Raw genomic sequence first — 6,428 nt, 5'->3', positions numbered from 1 at the left:
CTAACACACACAAAGCTCCAACAGCCACCTCCTCTGCCCTCCCCCTCCCACGTGGTCCCTGCTTTTTCACAAGAAAAGAAACTGCAGCCACACTGAGCCTTGGAAGAGGTGACGCTCTACTTTTAAAAATCAATCAAACAGACAAACTGGTATGAAATGGCAGGGAGATAATACGATGCTGTGGTGTGGTGACCTTTAAACAAGGCCCGCTGCTACATCCCGACCACTGAAAAACCCTGACCTTTGTAGAACCATTACAGAAGCCTCTAATCTGAGAGGTAGGGGACAGGGAGACACACGCATACACACACGAACACACACACGAACACACACACAACCATGTAGATGCATATATTTACATGCATGCACACACAGTAATTCACACAAGAATCGAAAACATGCACACACTCAGCAGCAGTCTTGTCAGCTACAAAGGCCAGATGTGATAATGGCTTCCTGGATGTTAATGTTCATGGCTGGAATGCCTCTCAGGCATTCTGTTCAGGCAATGCTTGCATTGCTTTGAATTAGAAACTGCTAGAAGTGAAACGATGCATTGTATGTATTGCCTCCGGCAATGTGCATTTAAAGAAAATCTAGACAGAATATCCTGTGGAGTGTTTGAATAGATAATTATGTGCCCCATTCTGTGTTTGCGCATAAGAGTGTGTTCGAGTGTGGACAGAACAATCTGAACATGGCAAGTAGAAGACAAGCTGCAATTGTTACTGTAGAGGAGAGGTTGGATCAATAAGTATTGATTATCTTCTGTCCATTAAGAATAATTGGTGAGGTTTCAGTGAGCGACGAAATGACACATTGACACAAATGAGCTGGGAGTAAAACATAATTGATTTTAAAGAAAATGCACAATTTGAAAGTCAGTATAGTTGATGCATCACAGCTTGATCGTCCACAGCCTGTCTTTGTTGTGATCACTCGATATAAGTGGAAAGTCACTGTCGGGAATTTTTCCTCCTCCGTATCAAATAACCAAGATTGCAGTCTTGTCTCATTTGGACATTTTGGTTTTTCTTGATATAAACAAGTATCTGTGAGATTTGAAATTGCTTATTGGAAGATATTACAGACCTTGAGGGCTTCAGTATTTCAGTTTCAACTAAGCATTGAAAACTGAAAACAGCATTTCATGACACTTATGTCCTCTCCACTATCGTATATTTGATCTAGATTTTGGATGTCTGTCTTCACCTGACAAAATAAATGGAGTATTTCATCGCTTTTAAAGTTCTGACATCTAAACCGCATCTTTTTCAGCATATTTAATCTTATAAGCATAAAACAGTATGGCAGCGGTTGACAACCATTTCCTTGTTGACTGCAGTCCTGCCAAGCTGCATAGTCAAATGCGAAAAAAGCAACAAAACAAACAAACCATATACATTAAAAAAATTATAATTCCAATCTAACATATCTAATTTTTATATAATGTGAACTAATTGCCGTGGCACAATGCATTATGTGATCGCAGCCCATGATTCATTAATGACGCTCAGCATCACAAATATGCAATAATAGGAAAGCAATTTTATATGTAATTTGAGACAATCTATTATGGTCTATTTGTTCTGACTTTTTATAAAATGTATTGTAAAGGGGTTTGTCAACTAACTAAGAGAAAAGTAAGGGAAACATGTAAGAAACATTTTCTCTTCAAAGGTAGAGTTAACATTGATTTGTGTGACACAATGAACCTGTAGTTGCTGGACTAGGAACTATATGCATGGATGTAAAATGCATATCAGTGATTGGAAAAATTGAAAGTGCTCAAAATTATATACCTCCACATATACTTGTCACAGGTTCTTTTATCTATGTATTTTAGCACTGTTTATCTGATGCTTTTTGCAAATATAATTCTACCTCAATATTGCATGTAAAAAAACATAGAATGATTACTCTATGAAATTTCCCCTGAAACATTTTTTGTCAACTTCCAGACGTCATGGTCAAGCTGGGCATACGCTTCCCATCTCTGTGCTCCATGTTGACATGCAACTCTGATACAATTTTAGATTTCTTTTTCACTACATACAGTATGCTTAGCAGGTAGATAAGCAGCAACCAAAGACAATCATCAAAATTTCCTCGTTGTGTGACCGTACATGTATCAGGAGTAATCGTTTACAGTTATGTCCTATGAGAAATAGGCGAGAAAAAGAACTTGAAATTCTCTGTGTTCAAATTATGCTTTTGAAAATCCAGGTGACTTGTACTGACTTGTACTGTATCCACAGGCTTCTCAAATGGTTCCTCTTACTACACCATGGTTGTTTGCCTTCGTATCACCATGTACAAGCAGCATGGATGCTACCAAACTGTTCAGACATTATACACCTGAGGCTTATAATCTGTGAACCTTTCTCTTCCTGTGTTGCTAATGACAACATTGGAAGGGGTTGTCATTAACAACCCATTTCCAGGATGTTAATGACAAGATAGAGTTGCAATAGTACGTTACAAAAAACAATTAAAATATAGCCATAATCTCACTTGTTATAATGGTTAATAACATCACATTTTAGGAAAGGATTGAAAAAAAAATAATAATATTTTTTTTTCCTGGCAGTACTTGATAAATTTGTGTCCAAAAGAACATATTGCATAAGATTTGTTTATTCAAGGAATGTCAGAAAGTTAAAATCTGATGGTTTATGTTTTTAAGGCTTGTATAGTAAATGATGCAGGTTTGTGTTGGAGAATTTTTTACACAGGTTTTCTGAAGAGTGCAATTGAAGCAGTGCATGATCTGTGGCTCATTGGCTTATATACACCAATTCTTATTGTACAGATGTGGAAAGAGTGTTTTTAATAATCAATATATTCATGCAAGATGTTTGTCTCGTGTTTTTTCAGTAGCTGTATTTGCTTTGGAAGGAAAGCAAGGGCAAGATGAGGTGTCGGGGGACAGGTAGCAACATTGCTTGGCTTGTGCAACAGTGACATCTTTTGGTGTATTGTCACTGGGGAAGCTGAGCTGCAGGTCAGCGTCATTTCAGTAAATAAAGATTATCATCACACTATGCAAATGACGGCTCCATCTGTACTCAGCCCCCAGGTGTTGGTTTGCACTCTCTTTTTGGAAGCTGACGGTTGTCTGAATCCTTCAGGCGACAGAGACTTTGACTGAGCAGCCATGTGTTGACAAAGCTGGTAGTGATGGGAAGTCTTGTAAAGGAATATATTACACTGTTTCCACTGGTGCAAATCTGAGTGCGGTATGAGCTCAAGCTACATGGACTGAGAAAGATACATTAAAGAGAATGATATTATGAGCCCCAAAACGGGCATCAAAATGATATAAAGTGTTATCAGGATAAGATCAGAAGATATGAAGATCAGAAGGTCCGAGTTGTATGAATCGCCGAGTCAATTTTCATCTGCAAGGAATTTGCTTGGTTAAAGTGTCATATGTGGATTTCCAAGGCATTATCAATCAATTACCAATTGATCATGCAAAGTGCTGAGACAAATTACACAAAGTCATCAGAGAATTAGCAAGAAATGCCTAGAAATTTTGCAGGAGTTCACCTGAAAGACAGAAAGAAAATAGCCAAAATCATTAGGATGCTTTAAGTACTTATGAATTGAGTGGAAGATATCTATCTCTGTCATCTTTATTTTAGGGGCTGGGACATGAGAATTTTGAGAAACACTTGTTTAGATCATCAATCCTTTTTTTGTAAATTTAAATGACAGAAATGCATTTTTAAATCTGTTTTCATGCACCAACTTCTGAAAGATGTTTGTGCATTTTAGTGTCTTTTAGCTTTGCGCCTTCTTTGTCCAATAACAAGGAATTGAATTCAGAAACAGTTTCAAAAACTGATAGAATAAGGGACTGTATAATTTTTTTTTGCAATAATATTTCACAATTCACAAGGGTTGTGACTTGACCAATTGATGTCTATTTTCTACCTGACATTGTTCATCTATATCAGGGCTTTCAGCAAGACAACACCTCATTATACTACTTGGGGTGTTGTGGTGGTGTATGCATGTTGGTGTAAGTCTGGGTTTGAAGAAATCTAATATAATCCAGTTTAGAAAATGTGTTACTAATAATCAAATAGGACTTTTAAACCTTTAACAGATATAGTAGCATTGTTATAGTATAAAATCTGGTAGAATATAGGTGTTTATGCTAATTTTAAAAGAGGTCTGCTGTGCTTTTGCTTTGTTGAGGTGTGTAATCGAAAACAAGATGGATCAGTGGTAAGTACCTTCACTGCACGAAGGACCCTCGTGCAACACCTTCAGGATGTCTTTCTGTGTAGAGTTTGCTTGCTCTCTCCGTGTCTGTGAGGGTTTCCTCTGGGTTCTCTGGTTTCCCACAGTCCAAAAAAATGCAGAAGGTTAATTGGAAAAAATGCCCAAATGAGCTAATGAGAGAATGAAGGGTTGCTTGTCTCTATATGTGGACCTGTGGCCGACTGGAGACTGGTCCTGGGCATACCCCGCCTCTCGCCAAAAGATAACTGGAATAGGCCAGCATCCTCTTTCCTCCAGCATCCACACAACCTGGATGAATGGATGGATGGATGGATGGATGGATGGATGGATGGATGGATGGATGGATGGATGGATGGATGGATGGATGGATGGATGAAAGGTGTGTAAGCTACACAGATTGTGCAAGATCCTAGATGTCTGGTGAAAATACATAAAAATCCATTTGCAGCAACACCCAGCATGATAAGAAATGGCAAAAAAAAAAAAAAAAAAAAAAGATTTTTATTGTTTTCTCAAATGAATAATAATTCTTAAATCAAAAAACTAAACTTTTGGAAAAACCACTGCAATTTTTTTGGGTAATAATTCACAGAAAGGTAAGATTATATTAGCTGTTATGGTTGAATAAGCTTGTGTGAGTATGTCTGTTTACATTTGCACTCAGACAGATGCTCTCAATGTCAGCTCTCTGTTCATGCTAATTAGATATTACGTGGGGCATGGTTTCTGTAAACGCATTTTCATTTTGTAGCAGTCAACGAGGTTGAAGGCGTATATTTTGATGTCTTGATGATAGTGGTCATTCAGGTTGGACCGAAATAAGTTTTGTATGATTTTAGGTCTGTGTGCCTCTGCAATTTCATAATTCTTGTATAATTTGGGCATTCAACTTAACTATGTTTCCATTTTGATCATATTTATCGAAAAAAAAGTGCTGTTTTCATAATAGTATATTTTCTGCTTCAGTTCATTTGTTTTTCTTGACAAGACATTTCTTGTCCTATTACAATTTTACATTTGAATTTCATCTTGTGAAAATGAATCAACCAAACCTAACCCTAAACCGCTTAATACCTTTTGACAAAACTGTGTGGTTTCCATATTAAAAAAAAAAAAGAAAATTTCATTGTCTATATTTTAATCTATTACTGGTTTACATGATTTTCTTGATGACTTTAAGGATGTTTGTCTCACAGTAAAATTATCAGTATTATTATTGGCAGTTATTGTTGTTGTAATATCATTTTGGCTGGTTCAATTCCCAGCTCTTCTTAGTGTATCTGAGTGTTGCTGAGCAAGACACTGCTCTCTGGTGCTGGTGGATGGCAGCCTACTACTCATGGGATCCATCCACAATGGGTTCATTGCAGAGAATTAATTTCCCCCATGGGGATTAATAAAGGATGAATTATTATTATTACCGTTTTTGCCATTTCTATTTCGTTGATTTATCATTGTCTAACATGGATTTTTTTGTCTTGTCTTTTTCTTTTTTTGTTGGGGGGGGGGGTCAAGAAGTTTTCCATTTACATAACTTTTTTGTTAAATTATCAAGAAAAAAAAAGAGCTGCAAATTAGAATGAATAATGGGTAGTATTCCTTCTGCCTTCGTCATTTGACTACTTATTTGAAACTAAGTTTCCATCTTTATTCCACAAACGATTTGATGGTTGCTGCGCTATATGATAGTATTCCTACCCCTCACTATGTACTGCACTGTAAATATGTTTATGTGTTCTTTGGGCGGATCAATTTTTTTTTTTTTCCCAGCAGAAAACACAACCTGCATCTCCTGTTACAACTTTGATTTAGGCTGTTACATCTTCCTCTGGTGTCCCGGCTTGCATAGAGTATATGGACGCTGGGAGCGGAGTTGTTCCCCGCACACTTGTTTGTAAATCTTATGTCTAATTCTTCCGCGTCTGCGCTCTCTTTATTTAAGCGTCTACAGGAATAATCATGGTAAGTATTGCAAAGCAAAAGTCTGAACTACAAAATAAAAGTCTTCTTTGTCGCCGATTCGCCCATTAGTCAGATACTGGTTGGTTTATCGATCAGTGTTTGGGGAAAAAGCGAAAATAATAATACCAATAATAACAGGTGGCGTTAGGAAACTAAAGGGTGGTGAAATGTCAAAACTTTTTTCTATGTATTTCTTAAAATGTTGTAATTTT

The sequence above is a fragment of the Fistularia commersonii genome, chromosome 15 (assembly GCF_037954325.1).
Source record: "Fistularia commersonii isolate RoL2024-O1a breed Wild chromosome 15, RoL_Fcom_v1.0, whole genome shotgun sequence".
NCBI lineage: Eukaryota > Metazoa > Chordata > Actinopteri > Syngnathiformes > Fistulariidae > Fistularia > Fistularia commersonii.
The sequence above is the reverse complement of the archived record's forward strand: the minus strand, read 5'-3'. Positions refer to the sequence as shown.